Source organism: Garra rufa, chromosome 1 (genome assembly GCF_049309525.1).
Source record: "Garra rufa chromosome 1, GarRuf1.0, whole genome shotgun sequence".
In the NCBI taxonomy this organism is placed as follows: domain Eukaryota; kingdom Metazoa; phylum Chordata; class Actinopteri; order Cypriniformes; family Cyprinidae; genus Garra; species Garra rufa.
This window is the reverse complement of record NC_133361.1, coordinates 80,368,239-80,393,951: the sequence shown is the minus strand read 5'-3', so window position 1 is coordinate 80,393,951 and position 25,713 is coordinate 80,368,239. Positions and strand designations below refer to the sequence as shown.

Below are 25,713 nucleotides of genomic sequence, written 5' to 3'. Positions count from 1 at the left end.
GTTTGCAAAGTCAGGGGAGGGATTTAGTTATCTTTTCCTTTATTCGTTTTACACCAAGCGATCACCAGGAGATTGCTGGCTGTGTACTTTCAAGTTTCCATAGTGTAGTGGTTATCACGTTCGCCTCACACGCGAAAGGTCCCCAGTTCGAAACTGGGTGGAAACAGCTACTGGCTTTTTCCAAAATTGCTTAAGCCAGGCTCTGCTGCATTCTTAGTCAACACTACAAAGGCCTCTTCTGCCAAGTAGTGTTAAAAGAAGAGAGGCTCCCCGTCAGGTTTCTCTAGTGGTCATCACGTTTGCTTTACACGCGAAAGGTCCTCGGTTCCAAACTGAGCGGAAACAGCTTTTTGCCTTGGACGTAAAACATTAATTGTTTGCATCGTCAGACGAGAGATTTAGTAATCTTTTCCTTTATAGGTTTTTCAACAAGCGATCACCAAGAGATTGCTGGCTGTCTTCTCTGCACAAGTTTCTGTAGTGTAATGGTTATCACATTCACCTCACATACGAAAGGTCCCCAGTTTAAAACTGTGCTGAAACAGCTGTTGGCTTTTTCCAAAATTGTTTAAGTGGGGATCTACTGCTTTCTTCGTAAACAATACAATTGCCTTCTGCCAAGTGGATTTACCGAGCAGAGACAGTGTTTCTCTTTTGTGGGAAAACATGAAATGTTTACAAAGTCAGGTGAGGTGTTTAATTATCTTTTCCTTAGTTCGCTCTTCCACAAGCGATCACCAGGAGATTGCTGGCAGTCATCTCTGCACGGGATTCCATAGTGTAGTGGTTGTCACGTTCGCCTCATGCGAAAGGTCCCCAGTTCGAAACTGGGTGGCAACAGGTGGTGGCTTTTTCCAAAATTGCTTAAGTAGGGATCTGTTGCTTTCTTCGTCAACACTACAAAGGCCTTCTGCCAAGCCGAGTTAAAAGAACGGTGGATCATTATCAAGTTCAAGTTTTGCATTACCTTCTGCAAAGGCGAGTTAAAAGAACGGTGGATCGTAATCAAGTTTCTGTAGTGTAGTGGTCATCACGTTCGCCTAACACGCAAAAGGTCCTCGGTTCGAAACCGAGCAGAAACAGTGTTTCTCTTTCGTGGGTAAACATGAACTGTTTGCAAAGTCAGGGGAGGGATTTAGTTATCTTTTCCTTTATTCGTTTTACAGCAAGCGATCACCAGGAGATTGCTGGCTGTGTACTTTTTGCAAGTTTCCATAGTGTAGTGGTTATCACGTTCGCCTCACACGCGAAAGGTCCCCAGTTCGAAACTGGGTGGAAACAGCTACTGGCTTTTTCCAAAATTACTTAAACCAGGCTCTGCTGCATTCTTAGTCAACACTACAAAGGCCTCTTCTGCCAAGTAGTGTTAAAAGAAGAGAGGCTCCCCGTCAGGTTTCTGTAGTGGTCATCACGTTCGCTTTACACGCGAAAGGTCCTCGGTTCCAAACTGAGCGGAAACAGCTTTTTGCCTTGGACGTAAAACATTAATTGTTTGCATCGTCAGACGAGAGATTTAGTAATCTTTTCCTTTATAGGTTTTTCAACAAGCAATCACCACGAGATTGCTGGCTGTCTTCTCTGCACAAGTTTCTGTAGTGTAATGGTTATCACGTTCACCTCACACACAAAAGGGCCCCAGTTTGAAACTGTTTTGAAACAGCTGTTGGCTTTTTACAAAATTGTTTAAAGTAGGGATCTACTGCTTTCTTCGTAAACACTACAAATGCCTTCTTCCAAGTGGATTTACCGAGCAGAGACAGTGTTTCTCTTTTGTGGGAAAACATGAAATGTTTACAAAGTCAGGTGAGGTGTTTAATTATCTTTTCCTTAGTTCGCTCTTCCACAAGCGATCACCAGGAGATTGCTGGCAGTCATCTCTGCACGGGATTCCATAGTGTAGTGGTTGTCACGTTCGCCTCATGCGAAAGGTCCCCAGTTCGAAACTGGGTGGCAACAGCTGGTGGCTTTTTCCAAAATTGCTTAAGTAGGGATCTGTTGCTTTCTTCGTCAACACTACAAAGGCCTTCTGCCAAGCCGAGTTAAAAGAACGGTGGATCATAATCAAGTTTCTGTAGTGTAGTGGTCATCACGTTCGCCTAACACGCGAAAGGTCCTCGGTTCGAAACCGAGCAGAAACAGTGTTTCTCTTTCGTGGGTAAACATGAACTGTTTGCAAAGTCAGGGGAGGGATTTAGTTGTCTTTTCCTTTATTCGTTTTACAGCAAGCGATCACCAGGAGATTGCTGGCTGTGTACTTTCAAGTTTCCATAGTGTAGTGGTTATCACGTTCGCCTCACACGCGAAAGGTCCCCATTTTGAAACTGGGTGGAAACAGCTACTGGCTTTTTCCAAAATTGCTTAAGCCAGGCTCTGCTGCATTCTTAGTCAACACTACAAAGGCCTCTTCTGCCAAGTAGTGTTAAAAGAAGAGAGGCTCCCCGTCAGGTTTCTCTAGTGGTCATCACGTTTGCTTTACACGCGAAAGGTCCTCGGTTCCAAACTGAGCGGAAACAGCTTTTTGCCTTGGACGTAAAACATTAATTGTTTGCATCGTCAGACGAGAGATTTAGTAATCTTTTCCTTTATAGGTTTTTCAACAAGCAATCACCACGAGATTGCTGGCTGTCTTCTCTGCACAAGTTTCTGTAGTGTAATGGTTATCACATTCACCTCACATACGAAATGTCCCCAGTTTAAAACTGTGCTGAAATAGCTGTTGGCTTTTTCCAAAATTGTTTAAGTAGGGATCTACTGCTTTCTTCGTAAACACTACAAATGCCTTCTGCCAAGTGAATTTACCGAGCAGAAACAGAGTTTCTCTTTTGTGGGAAAACATGAAATGTTTGCAAAGTCAGGTGAGGTGTTTAATTATCTTTTCCTTAGTTCGCTCTTCCACAAGCGATCACCAGGAGATTGCTGGCAGTCTTCTCTGTGAAGGATTCCATAGTGTAGTGGTTGTCACGTTTGCCGCATGCGAAAGGTCCCCAGTTCGAAACTTGGTGGTAACAGCTGGTGGCTTTTTCCAAAGTTGCTTAAGTAGGGATCTGTTGCTTTCTTCGTCAACACTACAAAGGCCTTCTGCCAAGCCGAGTTAAAAGAACGGTGGATCCTAATCAAGTTTCTGTAGTGTAGTGGTCATCACCTTCGCCTAACACGCGAAAGGTCCTCTGTTCGAAACCGAGCAGAAACAGTGTTTCTCTTTCGTGGGTAAACATGAACTGTTTGCAAAGTCAGGGGAGGGATTTAGTTATCTTTTCCTTTATTCGTTTTACAGCAAGCGATCACCAGGAGATTGCTGGCTGTGTACTTTTTGCAAGTTTCCATAGTGTAGTGGTTATCACGTTCGCCTCACACGCGAAAGGTCCCCAGTTCGAAACTGGGTGGAAACAGCTACTGGCTTTTTCCAAAATTACTTAAACCAGGCTCTGATGCATTCTTAGTCAACACTACAAAGGCCTCTTCTGCCAAGTAGTGGTAAAAGAAGAGAGCCTCCCCGTCAGGTTTCTGTAGTGGTCATCACGTTCGCTTTACACGCGAAAGGTCCTCGGTTCCAAACTGAGCGGAAACAGCTTTTTGCCTTGGACGTAAAACATTAATTGTTTGCATCGTCAGACGAGAGATTTAGTAATCTTTTCCTTTATAGGTTTTTCAACAAGCGATCACCACGAGATTGCTGGCTGTCTTCTCTGCACAAGTTTCTGTAGTGTAATGGTTATCACATTCAACTCACATACGAAAGGTCCCCAGTTTAAAACTGTGCAGAAACAGCTGTTGGCTTTTTCCAAAATTGTTTAAGTGGGGATCTACTGCTTTCTTCGTAAACAATACAATTGCCTTCTGCCAAGTGGATTTACCGAGCAGAGACAGTGTTTCTCTTTTGTGGGAAAACATGAAATGTTTACAAAGTCAGGTGAGGTGTTTAATTATCTTTTCCTTAGTTCGCTCTTCCACAAGCGATCACCAGGAGATTGCTGGCAGTCATCTCTGCACGGGATTCCATAGTGTAGTGGTTGTCACGTTCGCCTCATGCGAAAAGTCCCCAGTTCGAAACTGGGTGGCAACAGCTGGTGGCTTTTTCCAAAATTGCTTAAGTAGGGATCTGTTGCTTTCTTTGTCAACACTACAAAGGCCTTCTGCCAAGCCGAGTTAAAAGAACGGTGGATCACAATCAAGTTTCTGTAGTGTAGTGGTCATCACGTTCACCTAACACGCGAAATGTCCACGGATCGAAACCGAGCAGAAACAGTGTTTCTCTTTCGTGGGTAAACATGAACTGTTTGCAAAGTCAGGGGAGGGATTTAGTTATCTTTTCCTTTATTCGTTTTACAGCAAGCGATCACCAGGAGATTGCTGGCTGTGTACTTTCAAGTTTCCATAGTGTAGTGGTTATCACGTTCGCCTCACACGCAAAAGGTCCCCAGTTCGAAACTGGGTGGAAACAGCTACTGGCTTTTTCCAAAATTGCTTAAGCCAGGCTCTGCTGCATTCTTAGTCAACACTACAAAGGCCTCTTCTGCCAAGTAGTGTTAAAAGAAGAGAGGCTCCCCGTCAGGTTTCTGTAGTGGTCATCACGTTCGCTTTACACGCGAAAGGTCCTCGGTTCCAAACTGAGCGGAAACAGCTTTTTGCCTTGGACGTAAAACATTAATTGTTTGCATCGTCAGACGAGAGATTTAGTAATCTTTTCCTTTATAGGTTTTTCAACAAGCAATCACCACGAGATTGCTGGCTGTCTTCTCTGCACAAGTTTCTGTAGTGTAATGGTTATCACGTTCACCTCACTCACAAAAGGGCCCCAGTTTGAAACTGTTTTGAAACAGCTGTTGGCTTTTTCCAAAATTGTTTAAGTAGGGATCTACTGCTTTCTTCGTAAACACTACAAATGCCTTCTGCCAAGTGGATTTACCGAGCAGAAACAGAGTTTCTCTTTTGTGGGAAAACATGAAATGTTTGCAAAGTCAGGTGAGGTGTTTAATTATCTTTTCCTTAGTTCGCTCTTCCACAAGCGATCACCAGGAGATTGCTGGCAGTCTTCTCTGCGAAGGATTCCATAGTGTAGTGGTTGTCACGTTTGCCGCATGCGAAAGGTCCCCAGTTCGAAACTTGGTGGTAACAGCTGGTGGCTTTTCCCAAAATTGCTTAAGTAGGGATCTGTTGCTTTCTTCGACAACACTACAAAGGCCTTCTGCCAAGCCGAGTTAAAAGAACGGTGGATCGTAATCAAGTTTCTGTAGTGTAGTGGTCATCACGTTCGCCTAACACGCGAAAGGTCCTCGGTTCGAAACCGAGCAGTAACAGTGTTTCTCTTTCGTGGGTAAACATGAACTGTTTGCAAAGTCAGGGGAGGGATTTAGTTATCTTTTCCTTTATTCGTTTTACAGCAAGCGATCACCAGGAGATTGCTGGCTGTGTACTTTTTGCAAGTTTCCATAGTGTAGTGTTTATCACGTTCGCCTCACACGCGAAAGGTCCCCAGTTCGAAACTGGGTGGAAACAGCTACTGGCTTTTTCCAAAATTACTTAAACCAGGCTCTGATGCATTCTTAGTCAACACTACAAAGGCCTCTTCTGCCAAGTAGTGTTAAAAGAAGAGAGCCTCCCCGTCAGGTTTCTGTAGTGGTCATCACGTTCGCTTTACACGCGAAAGGTCCTCGGTTCCAAACTGAGCGGAAACAGCTTTTTGCCTTGGACGTAAAACATTAATTGTTTGCATCGTCAGACGAGAGATTTAGTAATCTTTTCCTTTATAGGTTTTTCAACAAGCGATCACCACGAGATTGCTGGCTGTCTTCTCTGCACAAGTTTCTGTAGTGTAATGGTTATCACATTCTCCTCACATACGAAAGGTCCCCAGTTTAAAACTGTTCTGAAACAGCTGTTGGCTTTTTCCAAAATTGTTTAAGTAGGGATCTACTGCTTTCTTCTTAAACACTACAAATGCCTTCTGCCAAGTGGATTTACCGAGCAGAGACAGTGTTTCTCTTTTGTGGGAAAACATGAAATGTTTACAAAGTCAGGTGAGGTGTTTAATTATCTTTTCCTTAGTTCGCTCTTCCACAAGCGATCACCAGGAGATTGCTGGCAGTCATCTCTGCAAAGGATTCCATAGTGTAGTGGTTGTCACGTTCGCCTCATGCGAAAGGTCCCCAGTTCGAAACTGGGTGGCAACAGCTGGTTGCTTTTTCCAAAATTGCTTAAGTAGGGATCTGTTGCTTTCTTCGTCAACACTACAAAGGCCTTCTGCCAAGCCGAGTTAAAAGAACGGTGGATCATAATCAAGTTTCTGTAGTGTAGTGGTCATCACGTTCGCCTAACACGCGAAAGGTCCTCGGTTCGAAACCGAGCAGAAACAGTGTTTCTCTTTCGTGGGTAAACATGAACTGTTTGCAAAGTCAGGGGAGGGATTTAGTTATCTTTTCCTTTATTCGTTTTACAGCAAGCGATCACCAGGAGATTGCTGGCTGTGTACTTTCAAGTTTCCATAGTGTAGTGGTTATCACGTTCGCCTCACACGCGAAAGGTCCCCAGTTCGAAACTGGGTGGAAACAGCTACTGGCTTTTTCCAAAATTGCTTAAGCCAGGCTCTGCTGCATTCTTAGTCAACACTACAAAGGCCTCTTCTGCCAAGTAGTGTTAAAAGAAGAGAGGCTCCCCGTCAGGTTTCTCTAGTGGTCATCACGTTTGCTTTACACGCGAAAGGTCCTCGGTTCCAAACTGAGCGGAAACAGCTTTTTGCCTTGGACGTAAAACATTAATTGTTTGCATCGTCAGACGAGAGATTTAGTAATCTTTTCCTTTATAGGTTTTTCAACAAGCGATCACCAAGAGATTGCTGGCTGTCTTCTCTGCACAAGTTTCTGTAGTGTAATGGTTATCACATTCACCTCACATACGAAAGGTCCCCAGTTTAAAACTGTGCTGAAACAGCTGTTGGCTTTTTCCAAAATTGTTTAAGTGGGGATCTACTGCTTTCTTCGTAAACAATACAATTGCCTTCTGCCAAGTGGATTTACCGAGCAGAGACAGTGTTTCTCTTTTGTGGGAAAACATGAAATGTTTACAAAGTCAGGTGAGGTGTTTAATTATCTTTTCCTTAGTTCGCTCTTCCACAAGCGATCACCAGGAGATTGCTGGCAGTCATCTCTGCACGGGATTCCATAGTGTAGTGGTTGTCACGTTCGCCTCATGCGAAAGGTCCCCAGTTCGAAACTGGGTGGCAACAGCTGGTGGCTTTTTCCAAAATTGCTTAAGTAGGGATCTGTTGCTTTCTTCGTCAACACTACAAAGGCCTTCTGCCAAGCCGAGTTAAAAGAACGGTGGATCATTATCAAGTTCAAGTTTTGCATTACCTTCTGCAAAGGCGAGTTAAAAGAACGGTGGATCGTAATCAAGTTTCTGTAGTGTAGTGGTCATCACGTTCGCCTAACACGCAAAAGGTCCTCGGTTCGAAACCGAGCAGAAACAGTGTTTCTCTTTCGTGGGTAAACATGAACTGTTTGCAAAGTCAGGGGAGGGATTTAGTTATCTTTTCCTTTATTCGTTTTACAGCAAGCGATCACCAGGAGATTGCTGGCTGTGTACTTTTTGCAAGTTTCCATAGTGTAGTGGTTATCACGTTCGCCTCACACGCGAAAGGTCCCCAGTTCGAAACTGGGTGGAAACAGCTACTGGCTTTTTCCAAAATTACTTAAACCAGGCTCTGCTGCATTCTTAGTCAACACTACAAAGGCCTCTTCTGCCAAGTAGTGTTAAAAGAAGAGAGGCTCCCCGTCAGGTTTCTGTAGTGGTCATCACGTTCGCTTTACACGCGAAAGGTCCTCGGTTCCAAACTGAGCGGAAACAGCTTTTTGCCTTGGACGTAAAACATTAATTGTTTGCATCGTCAGACGAGAGATTTAGTAATCTTTTCCTTTATAGGTTTTTCAACAAGCAATCACCACGAGATTGCTGGCTGTCTTCTCTGCACAAGTTTCTGTAGTGTAATGGTTATCACGTTCACCTCACACACAAAAGGGCCCCAGTTTGAAACTGTTTTGAAACAGCTGTTGGCTTTTTACAAAATTGTTTAAAGTAGGGATCTACTGCTTTCTTCGTAAACACTACAAATGCCTTCTTCCAAGTGGATTTACCGAGCAGAGACAGTGTTTCTCTTTTGTGGGAAAACATGAAATGTTTACAAAGTCAGGTGAGGTGTTTAATTATCTTTTCCTTAGTTCGCTCTTCCACAAGCGATCACCAGGAGATTGCTGGCAGTCATCTCTGCACGGGATTCCATAGTGTAGTGGTTGTCACGTTCGCCTCATGCGAAAGGTCCCCAGTTCGAAACTGGGTGGCAACAGCTGGTGGCTTTTTCCAAAATTGCTTAAGTAGGGATCTGTTGCTTTCTTCGTCAACACTACAAAGGCCTTCTGCCAAGCCGAGTTAAAAGAACGGTGGATCATAATCAAGTTTCTGTAGTGTAGTGGTCATCACGTTCGCCTAACACGCGAAAGGTCCTCGGTTCGAAACCGAGCAGAAACAGTGTTTCTCTTTCGTGGGTAAACATGAACTGTTTGCAAAGTCAGGGGAGGGATTTAGTTGTCTTTTCCTTTATTCGTTTTACAGCAAGCGATCACCAGGAGATTGCTGGCTGTGTACTTTCAAGTTTCCATAGTGTAGTGGTTATCACGTTCGCCTCACACGCGAAAGGTCCCCATTTTGAAACTGGGTGGAAACAGCTACTGGCTTTTTCCAAAATTGCTTAAGCCAGGCTCTGCTGCATTCTTAGTCAACACTACAAAGGCCTCTTCTGCCAAGTAGTGTTAAAAGAAGAGAGGCTCCCCGTCAGGTTTCTCTAGTGGTCATCACGTTTGCTTTACACGCGAAAGGTCCTCGGTTCCAAACTGAGCGGAAACAGCTTTTTGCCTTGGACGTAAAACATTAATTGTTTGCATCGTCAGACGAGAGATTTAGTAATCTTTTCCTTTATAGGTTTTTCAACAAGCAATCACCACGAGATTGCTGGCTGTCTTCTCTGCACAAGTTTCTGTAGTGTAATGGTTATCACATTCACCTCACATACGAAATGTCCCCAGTTTAAAACTGTGCTGAAATAGCTGTTGGCTTTTTCCAAAATTGTTTAAGTAGGGATCTACTGCTTTCTTCGTAAACACTACAAATGCCTTCTGCCAAGTGAATTTACCGAGCAGAAACAGAGTTTCTCTTTTGTGGGAAAACATGAAATGTTTGCAAAGTCAGGTGAGGTGTTTAATTATCTTTTCCTTAGTTCGCTCTTCCACAAGCGATCACCAGGAGATTGCTGGCAGTCTTCTCTGTGAAGGATTCCATAGTGTAGTGGTTGTCACGTTTGCCGCATGCGAAAGGTCCCCAGTTCGAAACTTGGTGGTAACAGCTGGTGGCTTTTTCCAAAGTTGCTTAAGTAGGGATCTGTTGCTTTCTTCGTCAACACTACAAAGGCCTTCTGCCAAGCCGAGTTAAAAGAACGGTGGATCCTAATCAAGTTTCTGTAGTGTAGTGGTCATCACCTTCGCCTAACACGCGAAAGGTCCTCTGTTCGAAACCGAGCAGAAACAGTGTTTCTCTTTCGTGGGTAAACATGAACTGTTTGCAAAGTCAGGGGAGGGATTTAGTTATCTTTTCCTTTATTCGTTTTACAGCAAGCGATCACCAGGAGATTGCTGGCTGTGTACTTTTTGCAAGTTTCCATAGTGTAGTGGTTATCACGTTCGCCTCACACGCGAAAGGTCCCCAGTTCGAAACTGGGTGGAAACAGCTACTGGCTTTTTCCAAAATTACTTAAACCAGGCTCTGATGCATTCTTAGTCAACACTACAAAGGCCTCTTCTGCCAAGTAGTGGTAAAAGAAGAGAGCCTCCCCGTCAGGTTTCTGTAGTGGTCATCACGTTCGCTTTACACGCGAAAGGTCCTCGGTTCCAAACTGAGCGGAAACAGCTTTTTGCCTTGGACGTAAAACATTAATTGTTTGCATCGTCAGACGAGAGATTTAGTAATCTTTTCCTTTATAGGTTTTTCAACAAGCGATCACCACGAGATTGCTGGCTGTCTTCTCTGCACAAGTTTCTGTAGTGTAATGGTTATCACATTCACCTCACATACGAAAGGTCCCCAGTTTAAAACTGTGCAGAAACAGCTGTTGGCTTTTTCCAAAATTGTTTAAGTGGGGATCTACTGCTTTCTTCGTAAACAATACAATTGCCTTCTGCCAAGTGGATTTACCGAGCAGAGACAGTGTTTCTCTTTTGTGGGAAAACATGAAATGTTTACAAAGTCAGGTGAGGTGTTTAATTATCTTTTCCTTAGTTCGCTCTTCCACAAGCGATCACCAGGAGATTGCTGGCAGTCATCTCTGCACGGGATTCCATAGTGTAGTGGTTGTCACGTTCGCCTCATGCGAAAAGTCCCCAGTTCGAAACTGGGTGGCAACAGCTGGTGGCTTTTTCCAAAATTGCTTAAGTAGGGATCTGTTGCTTTCTTTGTCAACACTACAAAGGCCTTCTGCCAAGCCGAGTTAAAAGAACGGTGGATCACAATCAAGTTTCTGTAGTGTAGTGGTCATCACGTTCACCTAACACGCGAAATGTCCACGGATCGAAACCGAGCAGTAACAGTGTTTCTCTTTCGTGGGTAAACATGAACTGTTTGCAAAGTCAGGGGAGGGATTTAGTTATCTTTTCCTTTATTCGTTTTACAGCAAGCGATCACCAGGAGATTGCTGGCTGTGTACTTTCAAGTTTCCATAGTGTAGTGGTTATCACGTTCGCCTCACACGCAAAAGGTCCCCAGTTCGAAACTGGGTGGAAACAGCTACTGGCTTTTTCCAAAATTGCTTAAGCCAGGCTCTGCTGCATTCTTAGTCAACACTACAAAGGCCTCTTCTGCCAAGTAGTGTTAAAAGAAGAGAGGCTCCCCGTCAGGTTTCTGTAGTGGTCATCACGTTCGCTTTACACGCGAAAGGTCCTCGGTTCCAAACTGAGCGGAAACAGCTTTTTGCCTTGGACGTAAAACATTAATTGTTTGCATCGTCAGACGAGAGATTTAGTAATCTTTTCCTTTATAGGTTTTTCAACAAGCAATCACCACGAGATTGCTGGCTGTCTTCTCTGCTCAAGTTTCTGTAGTGTAATGGTTATCACGTTCACCTCACTCACAAAAGGGCCCCAGTTTGAAACTGTTTTGAAACAGCTGTTGGCTTTTTCCAAAATTGTTTAAGTAGGGATCTACTGCTTTCTTCGTAAACACTACAAATGCCTTCTGCCAAGTGGATTTACCGAGCAGAAACAGAGTTTCTCTTTTGTGGGAAAACATGAAATGTTTGCAAAGTCAGGTGAGGTGTTTAATTATCTTTTCCTTAGTTCGCTCTTCCACAAGCGATCACCAGGAGATTGCTGGCAGTCTTCTCTGCGAAGGATTCCATAGTGTAGTGGTTGTCACGTTTGCCGCATGCGAAAGGTCCCCAGTTCGAAACTTGGTGGTAACAGCTGGTGGCTTTTCCCAAAATTGCTTAAGTAGGGATCTGTTGCTTTCTTCGACAACACTACAAAGGCCTTCTGCCAAGCCGAGTTAAAAGAACGGTGGATCGTAATCAAGTTTCTGTAGTGTAGTGGTCATCACGTTCGCCTAACACGCGAAAGGTCCTCGGTTCGAAACCGAGCAGTAACAGTGTTTCTCTTTCGTGGGTAAACATGAACTGTTTGCAAAGTCAGGGGAGGGATTTAGTTATCTTTTCCTTTATTCGTTTTACAGCAAGCGATCACCAGGAGATTGCTGGCTGTGTACTTTTTGCAAGTTTCCATAGTGTAGTGTTTATCACGTTCGCCTCACACGCGAAAGGTCCCCAGTTCGAAACTGGGTGGAAACAGCTACTGGCTTTTTCCAAAATTACTTAAACCAGGCTCTGATGCATTCTTAGTCAACACTACAAAGGCCTCTTCTGCCAAGTAGTGTTAAAAGAAGAGAGCCTCCCCGTCAGGTTTCTGTAGTGGTCATCACGTTCGCTTTACACGCGAAAGGTCCTCGGTTCCAAACTGAGCGGAAACAGCTTTTTGCCTTGGACGTAAAACATTAATTGTTTGCATCGTCAGACGAGAGATTTAGTAATCTTTTCCTTTATAGGTTTTTCAACAAGCGATCACCACGAGATTGCTGGCTGTCTTCTCTGCACAAGTTTCTGTAGTGTAATGGTTATCACATTCTCCTCACATACGAAAGGTCCCCAGTTTAAAACTGTTCTGAAACAGCTGTTGGCTTTTTCCAAAATTGTTTAAGTAGGGATCTACTGCTTTCTTCTTAAACACTACAAATGCCTTCTGCCAAGTGGATTTACCGAGCAGAGACAGTGTTTCTCTTTTGTGGGAAAACATGAAATGTTTACAAAGTCAGGTGAGGTGTTTAATTATCTTTTCCTTAGTTCGCTCTTCCACAAGCGATCACCAGGAGATTGCTGGCAGTCATCTCTGCAAAGGATTCCATAGTGTAGTGGTTGTCACGTTCGCCTCATGCGAAAGGTCCCCAGTTCGAAACTGGGTGGCAACAGCGGGTGGCTTTTTCCAAAATTGCTTAAGTAGGGATCTGTTGCTTTCTTCGTCAACACTACAAAGGCCTTCTGCCAAGCGGAGTTAAAAGAACGGTGGATCATAATCAAGTTTCTGTAGTGTAGTGGTCATCACGTTCGCCTAACACGCGAAAGGTCCTCGGTTCGAAACCGAGCAGAAACAGTGTTTCTCTTTTGTGGGTAAACATGAACTGTTTGCAAAGTCAGGGGAGGGATTTAGTTATCTTTTCCTTTATTCATTTTACAGCAAGCGATCACCAGGAGATTGCTGGCTGTGTACTTTCAAGTTTCCATAGTGTAGTGGTTATCACGTTCACCTCACACACAAAAGGGCCCCAGTTCGAAACTGTTTTGAAACAGCTGTTGGCTTTTTACAAAATTGTTTAAAGTAGGGATCTACTGCTTTCTTAGTCAACACTACAAAAGCCTCTTCTGCCAAGTAGTGTTAAAAGAAGAGAGGCTCCCCGTCAGGTTTCTGTAGTGGTCATCACGTTCGCTTTACACGCGAAAGGTCCTCGGTTCCAAACTGAGCGGAAACAGCTTTTTGCCTTGGACGTAAAACATTAATTGTTTGCATCGTCAGACGAGAGATTTAGTAATCTTTTCCTTTATAGGTTTTTCAACAAGCAATCACCACGAGATTGCTGGCTGTCTTCTCTGCACAAGTTTCTGTAGTGTAATGGTTATCACGTTCACCTCACACACAAAAGGGCCCCAGTTTGAAACTGTTTTGAAACAGCTGTTGGCTTTTTCCAAAATTGTTTAAGTAGGGATCTACTGCTTTCTTTGTAAACACTACAAATGCCTTCTGCCAAGTGGATTTACTGAGCAGAAACAGAGTTTCTCTTTTGTGGGAAAACATGAAATGTTTGCAAAGTCAGGTGAGGTGTTTAATTATCTTTTCCTTAGTTCGCTCTTCCACAAGCGATCACCAGGAGATTGCTGGCAGTCTTCTCTGCGAAGGATTCCATAGTGTAGTGGTTGTCACGTTTGCCGCATGCGAAAGGTCCCCAGTTCGAAGCTTGGTGGTAACAGCTGGTGGCTTTTTCCAAAATTGCTTAAGTAGGGATCTGTTGCTTTCTTCGTCAACACTACAAAGGCCTTCTGCAAAGCCGAGTTAAAAGAACGGTGGATCGTAATCAAGTTTCTGTAGTGTAGTGGTCATCACGTTCGCCTAACACGCGAAAGGTCCTCGGTTCGAAACCGAGCAGAAACAGTGTTTCTCTTTCGTGGGTAAACATGAACTGTTTGCAAAGTCAGGGGAGGGATTTAGTTATCTTTTCCTTTATTCGTTTTACAGCAAGCGATCACCAGGAGATTGCTGGCTGTGTACTTTTTGCAAGTTTCCATAGTGTAGTGGTTATCACGTTCGCCTCACACGCGAAAGGTCCCCAGTTCGAAACTGGGTGGAAACAGCTACTGGCTTTTTCCAAAATTACTTAAACCAGGCTCTGCTGCATTCTTAGTCAACACTACAAAGGCCTCTTCTGCCAAGTAGTGTTAAAAGAAGAGAGGCTCCCCGTCAGGTTTCTGTAGTGGTCATCACGTTCGCTTTACACGCGAAAGGTCCTCGGTTCCAAACTGAGCGGAAACAGCTTTTTGCCTTGGACGTAAAACATTAATTGTTTGCATCGTCAGACGAGAGATTTAGTAATCTTTTCCTTTATAGGTTTTTCAACAAGCAATCACCACGAGATTGCTGGCTGTCTTCTCTGCACAAGTTTCTGTAGTGTAATGGTTATCACGTTCACCTCACACACAAAAGGGCCCCAGTTTGAAACTGTTTTGAAACAGCTGTTGGCTTTTTACAAAATTGTTTAAAGTAGGGATCTACTGCTTTCTTCGTAAACACTACAAATGCCTTCTTCCAAGTGGATTTACCGAGCAGAGACAGTGTTTCTCTTTTGTGGGAAAACATGAAATGTTTACAAAGTCAGGTGAGGTGTTTAATTATCTTTTCCTTAGTTCGCTCTTCCACAAGCGATCACCAGGAGATTGCTGGCAGTCATCTCTGCACGGGATTCCATAGTGTAGTGGTTGTCACGTTCGCCTCATGCGAAAGGTCCCCAGTTCGAAACTGGGTGGCAACAGCTGGTGGCTTTTTCCAAAATTGCTTAAGTAGGGATCTGTTGCTTTCTTCGTCAACACTACAAAGGCCTTCTGCCAAGCCAAGTTAAAAGAACGGTGGATTACAATCAAGTTTCTGTAGTGTTGTGGTCATCACGTTCGCCTAATACGCGAAAGGTCCACGGTTCGAAACCGAGCGGAAACAGTGTTTCTCTTTCGTGGGTAAACATGAACTGTTTGCAAAGTCAGGGGAGGGATTTAGTTATCTTTTCCTTTATTCGTTTTACAGCAAGCGATCACCAGGAGATTGCTGGCTGTGTACTTTCAAGTTTCCATAGTGTAGTGGTTGTCACGTTCGCCTCATGCGAAAGGTCCCCAGTTCGAAACTGGGTGGCAACAGCTGGTGGCTTTTTCCAAAATTGCTTAAGTAGGGATCTGTTGCTTTCTTCGTCAACACTACAAAGGCCTTCTGCCAAGCCGAGTTAAAAGAACGGTGGATCAAAATCAAGTTTCTGTAGTGTAGTGGTCATCACGTTCGCCTAACACGCGAAAGGTCCTCGGTTCGAAACCGAGCAGAAACAGTGTTTCTCTTTCGTGGGTAAACATGAACTGTTTGCAAAGTCAGGGGAGGGATTTAGTTGTCTTTTCCTTTATTCGTTTTACAGCAAGCGATCACCAGGAGATTGCTGGCTGTGTACTTTTAAGTTTCCATAGTGTAGTGGTTATCACGTTCGCCTCACACGCGAAAGGTCCCCAGTTCGAAACTGGGTGGAAACAGCTACTGGCTTTTTCCAAAATTGCTTAAGCCAGGCTCTGCTGCATTCTTAGTCAACACTACAAAGGCCTCTTCTGCCAAGTAGTGTTAAAAGAAGAGAGGCTCCCCGTCAGGTTTCTCTAGTGGTCATCACGTTTGCTTTACAAGCGAAAGGTCCTCGGTTCCAAACTGAGCGGAAACAGCTTTTTGCCTTGGACGTAAAACATTAATTGTTTGCATCGTCAGACGAGAGATTTAGTAATCTTTTCCTTTATAGGTTTTTCAACAAGCGATCACCACGAGATTGCTGGCTGTCTTCTCTGCACAAGTTTCTGTAGTGTAATGGTTATCACGTTCACCTCACACACAAAAGGGCCCCAGTTTGAAACTGTTTTGAAACAGCTTTTGGCTTTTTCCAAAATTGTTTAAGTAGGGATCTACTGCTTTCTTTGTAAACAATACAATTGCCTTCTGCCAAGTGGATTTACCGAGCAGAGACAGTGTTTCTCTTTTGTGGGAAAACATGAAATGTTTACAAAGTCAGGTGAGGTGTTTAATTATCTTTTCCTTAGTTCGCTCTTCCACAAGCGATCACCAGGAGATTGCTGGCAGTCATCTCTGCACGGGATTCCATAGTGTAGTGGTTGTCACGTTCGCCTCATGCGAAAGGTCCCCAGTTCGAAACTGGGTGGCAACAGCTGGTGGCTTTTTCCAAAATTGCTTAAGTAGGGATCTGTTGCTTTCTTCGTCAACACTACAAAGGCCTTCTGCCAAGCCGAGTTAAAAGAACGGTGGATCATTATCAAGTTCAAGTTTTGCATTACCTTCTGCAAAGGCGAGTTAAAAGAACGGTGGATCGTAATCAAGTTTCTGTAGTGTAGTGGTCATCACGTTCGCCTAACACGCAAAAGGTCCTCGGTTCGAAACCGAGCAGAAACAGTGTTTCTCTTTCGTGGGTAAACATGAACTGTTTGCAAAGTCAGGGGAGGGATTTAGTTATCTTTTCCTTTATTCGTTTTACAGCAAGCGATCACCAGGAGATTGCTGGCTGTGTACTTTTTGCAAGTTTCCATAGTGTAGTGGTTATCACGTTCGCCTCACACGCGAAAGGTCCCCAGTTCGAAACTGGGTGGAAACAGCTACTGGCTTTTTCCAAAATTACTTAAACCAGGCTCTGCTGCATTCTTAGTCAACACTACAAAGGCCTCTTCTGCCAAGTAGTGTTAAAAGAAGAGAGGCTCCCCGTCAGGTTTCTGTAGTGGTCATCACGTTCGCTTTACACGCGAAAGGTCCTCGGTTCCAAACTGAGCGGAAACAGCTTTTTGCCTTGGACGTAAAACATTAATTGTTTGCATCGTCAGACGAGAGATTTAGTAATCTTTTCCTTTATAGGTTTTTCAACAAGCAATCACCACGAGATTGCTGGCTGTCTTCTCTGCACAAGTTTCTGTAGTGTAATGGTTATCACGTTCACCTCACACACAAAAGGGCCCCAGTTTGAAACTGTTTTGAAACAGCTGTTGGCTTTTTACAAAATTGTTTAAAGTAGGGATCTACTGCTTTCTTCGTAAACACTACAAATGCCTTCTTCCAAGTGGATTTACCGAGCAGAGACAGTGTTTCTCTTTTGTGGGAAAACATGAAATGTTTACAAAGTCAGGTGAGGTGTTTAATTATCTTTTCCTTAGTTCGCTCTTCCACAAGCGATCACCAGGAGATTGCTGGCAGTCATCTCTGCACGGGATTCCATAGTGTAGTGGTTGTCACGTTCGCCTCATGCGAAAGGTCCCCAGTTCGAAACTGGGTGGCAACAGCTGGTGGCTTTTTCCAAAATTGCTTAAGTAGGGATCTGTTGCTTTCTTCGTCAACACTACAAAGGCCTTCTGCCAAGCCGAGTTAAAAGAACGGTGGATCATAATCAAGTTTCTGTAGTGTAGTGGTCATCACGTTCGCCTAACACGCGAAAGGTCCTCGGTTCGAAACCGAGCAGAAACAGTGTTTCTCTTTCGTGGGTAAACATGAACTGTTTGCAAAGTCAGGGGAGGGATTTAGTTGTCTTTTCCTTTATTCGTTTTACAGCAAGCGATCACCAGGAGATTGCTGGCTGTGTACTTTCAAGTTTCCATAGTGTAGTGGTTATCACGTTCGCCTCACACGCGAAAGGTCCCCATTTTGAAACTGGGTGGAAACAGCTACTGGCTTTTTCCAAAATTGCTTAAGCCAGGCTCTGCTGCATTCTTAGTCAACACTACAAAGGCCTCTTCTGCCAAGTAGTGTTAAAAGAAGAGAGGCTCCCCGTCAGGTTTCTCTAGTGGTCATCACGTTTGCTTTACACGCGAAAGGTCCTCGGTTCCAAACTGAGCGGAAACAGCTTTTTGCCTTGGACGTAAAACATTAATTGTTTGCATCGTCAGACGAGAGATTTAGTAATCTTTTCCTTTATAGGTTTTTCAACAAGCAATCACCACGAGATTGCTGGCTGTCTTCTCTGCACAAGTTTCTGTAGTGTAATGGTTATCACATTCACCTCACATACGAAATGTCCCCAGTTTAAAACTGTGCTGAAATAGCTGTTGGCTTTTTCCAAAATTGTTTAAGTAGGGATCTACTGCTTTCTTCGTAAACACTACAAATGCCTTCTGCCAAGTGAATTTACCGAGCAGAAACAGAGTTTCTCTTTTGTGGGAAAACATGAAATGTTTGCAAAGTCAGGTGAGGTGTTTAATTATCTTTTCCTTAGTTCGCTCTTCCACAAGCGATCACCAGGAGATTGCTGGCAGTCTTCTCTGTGAAGGATTCCATAGTGTAGTGGTTGTCACGTTTGCCGCATGCGAAAGGTCCCCAGTTCGAAACTTGGTGGTAACAGCTGGTGGCTTTTTCCAAAGTTGCTTAAGTAGGGATCTGTTGCTTTCTTCGTCAACACTACAAAGGCCTTCTGCCAAGCCGAGTTAAAAGAACGGTGGATCCTAATCAAGTTTCTGTAGTGTAGTGGTCATCACCTTCGCCTAACACGCGAAAGGTCCTCTGTTCGAAACCGAGCAGAAACAGTGTTTCTCTTTCGTGGGTAAACATGAACTGTTTGCAAAGTCAGGGGAGGGATTTAGTTATCTTTTCCTTTATTCGTTTTACAGCAAGCGATCACCAGGAGATTGCTGGCTGTGTACTTTTTGCAAGTTTCCATAGTGTAGTGGTTATCACGTTCGCCTCACACGCGAAAGGTCCCCAGTTCGAAACTGGGTGGAAACAGCTACTGGCTTTTTCCAAAATTACTTAAACCAGGCTCTGATGCATTCTTAGTCAACACTACAAAGGCCTCTTCTGCCAAGTAGTGGTAAAAGAAGAGAGCCTCCCCGTCAGGTTTCTGTAGTGGTCATCACGTTCGCTTTACACGCGAAAGGTCCTCGGTTCCAAACTGAGCGGAAACAGCTTTTTGCCTTGGACGTAAAACATTAATTGTTTGCATCGTCAGACGAGAGATTTAGTAATCTTTTCCTTTATAGGTTTTTCAACAAGCGATCACCACGAGATTGCTGGCTGTCTTCTCTGCACAAGTTTCTGTAGTGTAATGGTTATCACATTCAACTCACATACGAAAGGTCCCCAGTTTAAAACTGTGCAGAAACAGCTGTTGGCTTTTTCCAAAATTGTTTAAGTGGGGATCTACTGCTTTCTTCGTAAACAATACAATTGCCTTCTGCCAAGTGGATTTACCGAGCAGAGACAGTGTTTCTCTTTTGTGGGAAAACATGAAATGTTTACAAAGTCAGGTGAGGTGTTTAATTATCTTTTCCTTAGTTCGCTCTTCCACAAGCGATCACCAGGAGATTGCTGGCAGTCATCTCTGCACGGGATTCCATAGTGTAGTGGTTGTCACGTTCGCCTCATGCGAAAAGTCCCCAGTTCGAAACTGGGTGGCAACAGCTGGTGGCTTTTTCCAAAATTGCTTAAGTAGGGATCTGTTGCTTTCTTTGTCAACACTACAAAGGCCTTCTGCCAAGCCGAGTTAAAAGAACGGTGGATCACAATCAAGTTTCTGTAGTGTAGTGGTCATCACGTTCACCTAACACGCGAAATGTCCACGGATCGAAACCGAGCAGAAACAGTGTTTCTCTTTCGTGGGTAAACATGAACTGTTTGCAAAGTCAGGGGAGGGATTTAGTTATCTTTTCCTTTATTCGTTTTACAGCAAGCGATCACCAGGAGATTGCTGGCTGTGTACTTTCAAGTTTCCATAGTGTAGTGGTTATCACGTTCGCCTCACACGCAAAAGGTCCCCAGTTCGAAACTGGGTGGAAACAGCTACTGGCTTTTTCCAAAATTGCTTAAGCCAGGCTCTGCTGCATTCTTAGTCAACACTACAAAGGCCTCTTCTGCCAAGTAGTGTTAAAAGAAGAGAGGCTCCCCGTCAGGTTTCTGTAGTGGTCATCACGTTCGCTTTACACGCGAAAGGTCCTCGGTTCCAAACTGAGCGGAAACAGCTTTTTGCCTTGGACGTAAAACATTAATTGTTTGCATCGTCAGACGAGAGATTTAGTAATCTTTTCCTTTATAGGTTTTTCAACAAGCAATCACCACGAGATTGCTGGCTGTCTTCTCTGCACAAGTTTCTGTAGTGTAATGGTTATCACGTTCACCTCACTCACAAAAGGGCCCCAGTTTGAAACTGTTTTGAAACAGCTGTTGGCTTTTTCCAAAATTGTTTAAGTAGGGATCTACTGCTTTCTTCGTAAACACTACAAATGCCTTCTGCCAAGTGGATTTACCGAGCAGAAACAGAGTTTCTCTTTTGTGGGAAAACATGAAATGTTTGCAAAGTCAGGTGAGGTGTTTAATTATCTTTTCCTTAGTTCGCTCTTCCACAAGCGATCACCAGGAGATTGCTGGCAGTCTTCTCTGCGAAGGATTCCATAGTGTAGTGGTTGTCACGTTTGCCGCATGCGAAAGGTCCCCAGTTCGAAACTTGGTGGTAACAGCTGGTGGCTTTTCCCAAAATTGCTTAAGTAGGGATCTGTTGCTTTCTTCGACAACACTACAAAGGCCTTCTGCCAAGCCGAGTTAAAAGAACGGTGGATCGTAATCAAGTTTCTGTAGTGTAGTGGTCATCACGTTCGCCTAACACGCGAAAGGTCCTCGGTTCGAAACCGAGCAGTAACAGTGTTTCTCTTTCGTGGGTAAACATGAACTGTTTGCAAAGTCAGGGGAGGGATTTAGTTATCTTTTCCTTTATTCGTTTTACAGCAAGCGATCACCAGGAGATTGCTGGCTGTGTACTTTTTGCAAGTTTCCATAGTGTAGTGTTTATCACGTTCGCCTCACACGCGAAAGGTCCCCAGTTCGAAACTGGGTGGAAACAGCTACTGGCTTTTTCCAAAATTACTTAAACCAGGCTCTGATGCATTCTTAGTCAACACTACAAAGGCCTCTTCTGCCAAGTAGTGTTAAAAGAAGAGAGCCTCCCCGTCAGGTTTCTGTAGTGGTCATCACGTTCGCTTTACACGCGAAAGGTCCTCGGTTCCAAACTGAGCGGAAACAGCTTTTTGCCTTGGACGTAAAACATTAATTGTTTGCATCGTCAGACGAGAGATTTAGTAATCTTTTCCTTTATAGGTTTTTCAACAAGCGATCACCACGAGATTGCTGGCTGTCTTCTCTGCACAAGTTTCTGTAGTGTAATGGTTATCACATTCTCCTCACATACGAAAGGTCCCCAGTTTAAAACTGTTCTGAAACAGCTGTTGGCTTTTTCCAAAATTGTTTAAGTAGGGATCTACTGCTTTCTTCTTAAACACTACAAATGCCTTCTGCCAAGTGGATTTACCGAGCAGAGACAGTGTTTCTCTTTTGTGGGAAAACATGAAATGTTTACAAAGTCAGGTGAGGTGTTTAATTATCTTTTCCTTAGTTCGCTCTTCCACAAGCGATCACCAGGAGATTGCTGGCAGTCATCTCTGCAAAGGATTCCATAGTGTAGTGGTTGTCACGTTCGCCTCATGCGAAAGGTCCCCAGTTCGAAACTGGGTGGCAACAGCTGGTTGCTTTTTCCAAAATTGCTTAAGTAGGGATCTGTTGCTTTCTTTGTCAACACTACAAAGGCCTTCTGCCAAGCCGAGTTAAAAGAACGGTGGATCATAATCAAGTTTCTGTAGTGTAGTGGTCATCACGTTCGCCTAACACGCGAAAGGTCCTCGGTTCGAAACCGAGCAGAAACAGTGTTTCTCTTTCGTGGGTAAACATGAACTGTTTGCAAAGTCAGGGGAGGGATTTAGTTATCTTTTCCTTTATTCGTTTTACAGCAAGCGATCACCAGGAGATTGCTGGCTGTGTACTTTCAAGTTTCCATAGTGTAGTGGTTATCACGTTCGCCTCACACGCGAAAGGTCCCCAGTTCGAAACTGGGTGGAAACAGCTACTGGCTTTTTCCAAAATTGCTTAAGCCAGGCTCTGCTGCATTCTTAGTCAACACTACAAAGGCCTCTTCTGCCAAGTAGTGTTAAAAGAAGAGAGGCTCCCCGTCAGGTTTCTCTAGTGGTCATCACGTTTGCTTTACACGCGAAAGGTCCTCGGTTCCAAACTGAGCGGAAACAGCTTTTTGCCTTGGACGTAAAACATTAAGGCCCGGTTTCGCAGACAAGGCTTAAGCCTAGTCCTAGACTAAAATGTAAGTCTGAGGTGTTTCAACTGAAATAAAATTGCACTGATTGATTGTAAAATATATCAGTGCCTTTGTTTTGTCTCAAGATGCACACCAGTAATGTTTTTTTCTAAGCATGTTTATAAAAATTACTTAAATGTCCTAATTGAACTATGGTCTAATCCTGGCTTAGTCTAAGCCCTGTCTGGGAAACCGGGCCTAATTGTTTGCATCGTCAGACGAGAGATTTAGTAATCTTTTCCTTTATAGGTTTTTCAACAAGCGATCACCAAGAGATTGCTGGCTGTCTTCTCTGCACAAGTTTCTGTAGTGTAATGGTTATCACATTCACCTCACATACGAAAGGTCCCCAGTTTAAAACTGTGCTGAAACAGCTGTTGGCTTTTTCCAAAATTGTTTAAGTGGGGATCTACTGCTTTCTTCGTAAACAATACAATTGCCTTCTGCCAAGTGGATTTACCGAGCAGAGACAGTGTTTCTCTTTTGTGGGAAAACATGAAATGTTTACAAAGTCAGGTGAGGTGTTTAATTATCTTTTCCTTAGTTCGCTCTTCCACAAGCGATCACCAGGAGATTGCTGGCAGTCATCTCTGCACGGGATTCCATAGTGTAGTGGTTGTCACGTTCGCCTCATGCGAAAGGTCCCCAGTTCGAAACTGGGTGGCAACAGCTGGTGGCTTTTTCCAAAATTGCTTAAGTAGGGATCTGTTGCTTTCTTCGTCAACACTACAAAGGCCTTCTGCCAAGCCGAGTTAAAAGAACGGTGGATCATTATCAAGTTCAAGTTTTGCATTACCTTCTGCAAAGGCGAGTTAAAAGAACGGTGGATCGTAATCAAGTTTCTGTAGTGTAGTGGTCATCACGTTCGCCTAACACGCAAAAGGTCCTCGGTTCGAAACCGAGCAGAAACAGTGTTTCTCTTTCGTGGGTAAACATGAACTGTTTGCAAAGTCAGGGGAGGGATTTAGTTATCTTTTCCTTTATTCGTTTTACAGCAAGCGATCACCAGGAGATTGCTGGCTGTGTACTTTTTGCAAGTTTCCATAGTGTAGTGGTTATCACGTTCGCCTCACACGCGAAAGGTCCCCAGTTCGAAACTGGGTGGAAACAGCTACTGGCTTTTTCCAAAATTACTTAAACCAGGCTCTGCTGCATTCTTAGTCAACACTACAAAGGCCTCTTCTGCCAAGTAGTGTTAAAAGAAGAGAGGCTCCCCGTCAGGTTTCTGTAGTGGTCATCACGTTCGCTTTACACGCGAAAGGTCCTCGGTTCCAAACTGAGCGGAAACAGCTTTTTGCCTTGGACGTAAAACATTAATTGTTTGCATCGTCAGACGAGAGATTTAGTAATCTTTTCCTTTATAGGTTTTTCAACAAGCAATCACCACGAGATTGCTGGCTGTCTTCTCTGCACAAGTTTCTGTAGTGTAATGGTTATCACGTTCACCTCACACACAAAAGGGCCCCAGTTTGAAACTGTTTTGAAACAGCTGTTGGCTTTTTACAAAATTGTTTAAAGTAGGGATCTACTGCTTTCTTCGTAAACACTACAAATGCCTTCTTCCAAGTGGATTTACCGAGCAGAGACAGTGTTTCTCTTTTGTGGGAAAACATGAAATGTTTACAAAGTCAGGTGAGGTGTTTAATTATCTTTTCCTTAGTTCGCTCTTCCACAAGCGATCACCAGGAGATTGCTGGCAGTCATCTCTGCACGGGATTCCATAGTGTAGTGGTTGTCACGTTCGCCTCATGCGAAAGGTCCCCAGTTCGAAACTGGGTGGCAACAGCTGGTGGCTTTTTCCAAAATTGCTTAAGTAGGGATCTGTTGCTTTCTTCGTCAACACTACAAAGGCCTTCTGCCAAGCCGAGTTAAAAGAACGGTGGATCATAATCAAGTTTCTGTAGTGTAGTGGTCATCACGTTCGCCTAACACGCGAAAGGTCCTCGGTTCGAAACCGAGCAGAAACAGTGTTTCTCTTTCGTGGGTAAACATGAACTGTTTGCAAAGTCAGGGGAGGGATTTAGTTGTCTTTTCCTTTATTCGTTTTACAGCAAGCGATCACCAGGAGATTGCTGGCTGTGTACTTTCAAGTTTCCATAGTGTAGTGGTTATCACGTTCGCCTCACACGCGAAAGGTCCCCATTTTGAAACTGGGTGGAAACAGCTACTGGCTTTTTCCAAAATTGCTTAAGCCAGGCTCTGCTGCATTCTTAGTCAACACTACAAAGGCCTCTTCTGCCAAGTAGTGTTAAAAGAAGAGAGGCTCCCCGTCAGGTTTCTCTAGTGGTCATCACGTTTGCTTTACACGCGAAAGGTCCTCGGTTCCAAACTGAGCGGAAACAGCTTTTTGCCTTGGACGTAAAACATTAATTGTTTGCATCGTCAGACGAGAGATTTAGTAATCTTTTCCTTTATAGGTTTTTCAACAAGCAATCACCACGAGATTGCTGGCTGTCTTCTCTGCACAAGTTTCTGTAGTGTAATGGTTATCACATTCACCTCACATACGAAATGTCCCCAGTTTAAAACTGTGCTGAAATAGCTGTTGGCTTTTTCCAAAATTGTTTAAGTAGGGATCTACTGCTTTCTTCGTAAACACTACAAATGCCTTCTGCCAAGTGAATTTACCGAGCAGAAACAGAGTTTCTCTTTTGTGGGAAAACATGAAATGTTTGCAAAGTCAGGTGAGGTGTTTAATTATCTTTTCCTTAGTTCGCTCTTCCACAAGCGATCACCAGGAGATTGCTGGCAGTCTTCTCTGTGAAGGATTCCATAGTGTAGTGGTTGTCACGTTTGCCGCATGCGAAAGGTCCCCAGTTCGAAACTTGGTGGTAACAGCTGGTGGCTTTTTCCAAAGTTGCTTAACCCTCATGTACTGTTCGATTTCAGTTACTTCCTGTACGGTCTGGGTCAAATTGACCCTAACTGGATTCAATACAATTTGCCAAAAATCACACTATGAAAACAACAAAGACTCAGGTACTAACAGTAAACTTTTTTATATGAATACTCATCAAATGGAACATATGATGTATGAATATGTTTCCAAAACATTTTTATTTCTTTTTTTTTTTTTTTACAGTTTTGTTTTGACAAATTTTGAAAATACAAAGTATGCTGACTTTTTTTGCTGGTTTGTTTTAACTTGTTTTTGTTGTTTTGCATTTGCTGCTCAAAACATCAGAACTGAACAATTTAATATTGCTGTATAATGAAAAAAACGTTCACTTTTTGCCTAAGTTGGGTCATTTTTTGTTCTGTAGACTAAATTAATAAATTCAAGGAATTACTCAAGACAAGATGAGCACACAGCAAGTGCATGCTTTCTGCATACAAATTTCTTGCACTTCACACACATGGTTCTGGTTTTGCTGTCACGTTTGGATGGGCACACATCACATCTCTTCCTTTTTTTCCCGACATCTCTGCTCACTTCTTCGTTTTCTGTGGAACTGACTCTGGATCCACCTGCTTGCACTGACTCAACAAAAGCTGAAGCCGCTGGAGATCGAGGTGGACAGGTGCGTCTCTGGATCTCAGGCGTGATGAGAGCTCTTCCCAGCTCTTCCACTTCCAACGTTTGAATGCTGACACGTCCAGGATGTTGTAGAAGATGACCAAAGGCCAACGGACAGTCTTGCGCTGACAGCTGAAGGAGGATGTAACTTT

General features: G+C 43.7%; 25 non-coding genes across 25 annotated transcripts; all 25 read left to right on the top strand.

Annotated features, from left to right (window-relative positions):
• Positions 1 to 93: 93 nt before the first annotated feature.
• trnav-cac (transfer RNA valine (anticodon CAC)) lies at positions 94 to 166 on the top strand. Its single transcript has one exon. It is a non-coding gene; the product is annotated as a tRNA-Val (tRNA).
• A 1,042-nt stretch (positions 167 to 1,208) lies between these two features.
• trnav-cac (transfer RNA valine (anticodon CAC)) lies at positions 1,209 to 1,281 on the top strand. The gene has a single exon. It is a non-coding gene; the product is annotated as a tRNA-Val (tRNA).
• A 784-nt stretch (positions 1,282 to 2,065) lies between these two features.
• trnav-aac (transfer RNA valine (anticodon AAC)) lies at positions 2,066 to 2,138 on the top strand. Its single transcript has one exon. It is a non-coding gene; the product is annotated as a tRNA-Val (tRNA).
• Positions 2,139 to 3,316: 1,178 nt separating this feature from the next.
• Positions 3,317 to 3,389, top strand: trnav-cac (transfer RNA valine (anticodon CAC)). Its single transcript has one exon. It is a non-coding gene; the product is annotated as a tRNA-Val (tRNA).
• Positions 3,390 to 4,368: 979 nt separating this feature from the next.
• trnav-cac (transfer RNA valine (anticodon CAC)) lies at positions 4,369 to 4,441 on the top strand. The gene has a single exon. It is a non-coding gene; the product is annotated as a tRNA-Val (tRNA).
• A 1,838-nt stretch (positions 4,442 to 6,279) lies between these two features.
• Positions 6,280 to 6,352, top strand: trnav-aac (transfer RNA valine (anticodon AAC)). Its single transcript has one exon. It is a non-coding gene; the product is annotated as a tRNA-Val (tRNA).
• Positions 6,353 to 6,475: 123 nt separating this feature from the next.
• trnav-cac (transfer RNA valine (anticodon CAC)) lies at positions 6,476 to 6,548 on the top strand. Its single transcript has one exon. It is a non-coding gene; the product is annotated as a tRNA-Val (tRNA).
• Positions 6,549 to 7,590: 1,042 nt separating this feature from the next.
• On the top strand, positions 7,591 to 7,663 carry trnav-cac (transfer RNA valine (anticodon CAC)). The gene has a single exon. It is a non-coding gene; the product is annotated as a tRNA-Val (tRNA).
• A 784-nt stretch (positions 7,664 to 8,447) lies between these two features.
• On the top strand, positions 8,448 to 8,520 carry trnav-aac (transfer RNA valine (anticodon AAC)). Its single transcript has one exon. It is a non-coding gene; the product is annotated as a tRNA-Val (tRNA).
• A 1,178-nt stretch (positions 8,521 to 9,698) lies between these two features.
• Positions 9,699 to 9,771, top strand: trnav-cac (transfer RNA valine (anticodon CAC)). The gene has a single exon. It is a non-coding gene; the product is annotated as a tRNA-Val (tRNA).
• A 979-nt stretch (positions 9,772 to 10,750) lies between these two features.
• trnav-cac (transfer RNA valine (anticodon CAC)) lies at positions 10,751 to 10,823 on the top strand. The gene has a single exon. It is a non-coding gene; the product is annotated as a tRNA-Val (tRNA).
• Positions 10,824 to 12,661: 1,838 nt separating this feature from the next.
• Positions 12,662 to 12,734, top strand: trnav-aac (transfer RNA valine (anticodon AAC)). Its single transcript has one exon. It is a non-coding gene; the product is annotated as a tRNA-Val (tRNA).
• A 980-nt stretch (positions 12,735 to 13,714) lies between these two features.
• Positions 13,715 to 13,787, top strand: trnav-aac (transfer RNA valine (anticodon AAC)). Its single transcript has one exon. It is a non-coding gene; the product is annotated as a tRNA-Val (tRNA).
• Positions 13,788 to 13,913: 126 nt separating this feature from the next.
• trnav-cac (transfer RNA valine (anticodon CAC)) lies at positions 13,914 to 13,986 on the top strand. The gene has a single exon. It is a non-coding gene; the product is annotated as a tRNA-Val (tRNA).
• A 784-nt stretch (positions 13,987 to 14,770) lies between these two features.
• Positions 14,771 to 14,843, top strand: trnai-aau (transfer RNA isoleucine (anticodon AAU)). Its single transcript has one exon. It is a non-coding gene; the product is annotated as a tRNA-Ile (tRNA).
• Positions 14,844 to 15,146: 303 nt separating this feature from the next.
• trnav-aac (transfer RNA valine (anticodon AAC)) lies at positions 15,147 to 15,219 on the top strand. The gene has a single exon. It is a non-coding gene; the product is annotated as a tRNA-Val (tRNA).
• Positions 15,220 to 15,342: 123 nt separating this feature from the next.
• Positions 15,343 to 15,415, top strand: trnav-cac (transfer RNA valine (anticodon CAC)). Its single transcript has one exon. It is a non-coding gene; the product is annotated as a tRNA-Val (tRNA).
• A 1,042-nt stretch (positions 15,416 to 16,457) lies between these two features.
• Positions 16,458 to 16,530, top strand: trnav-cac (transfer RNA valine (anticodon CAC)). Its single transcript has one exon. It is a non-coding gene; the product is annotated as a tRNA-Val (tRNA).
• Positions 16,531 to 17,314: 784 nt separating this feature from the next.
• On the top strand, positions 17,315 to 17,387 carry trnav-aac (transfer RNA valine (anticodon AAC)). The gene has a single exon. It is a non-coding gene; the product is annotated as a tRNA-Val (tRNA).
• Positions 17,388 to 18,565: 1,178 nt separating this feature from the next.
• On the top strand, positions 18,566 to 18,638 carry trnav-cac (transfer RNA valine (anticodon CAC)). The gene has a single exon. It is a non-coding gene; the product is annotated as a tRNA-Val (tRNA).
• Positions 18,639 to 19,617: 979 nt separating this feature from the next.
• Positions 19,618 to 19,690, top strand: trnav-cac (transfer RNA valine (anticodon CAC)). Its single transcript has one exon. It is a non-coding gene; the product is annotated as a tRNA-Val (tRNA).
• A 1,838-nt stretch (positions 19,691 to 21,528) lies between these two features.
• trnav-aac (transfer RNA valine (anticodon AAC)) lies at positions 21,529 to 21,601 on the top strand. Its single transcript has one exon. It is a non-coding gene; the product is annotated as a tRNA-Val (tRNA).
• A 123-nt stretch (positions 21,602 to 21,724) lies between these two features.
• trnav-cac (transfer RNA valine (anticodon CAC)) lies at positions 21,725 to 21,797 on the top strand. Its single transcript has one exon. It is a non-coding gene; the product is annotated as a tRNA-Val (tRNA).
• Positions 21,798 to 23,081: 1,284 nt separating this feature from the next.
• On the top strand, positions 23,082 to 23,154 carry trnav-cac (transfer RNA valine (anticodon CAC)). The gene has a single exon. It is a non-coding gene; the product is annotated as a tRNA-Val (tRNA).
• A 784-nt stretch (positions 23,155 to 23,938) lies between these two features.
• trnav-aac (transfer RNA valine (anticodon AAC)) lies at positions 23,939 to 24,011 on the top strand. The gene has a single exon. It is a non-coding gene; the product is annotated as a tRNA-Val (tRNA).
• The last annotated feature ends 1,702 nt before the right edge of the window (positions 24,012 to 25,713 follow it).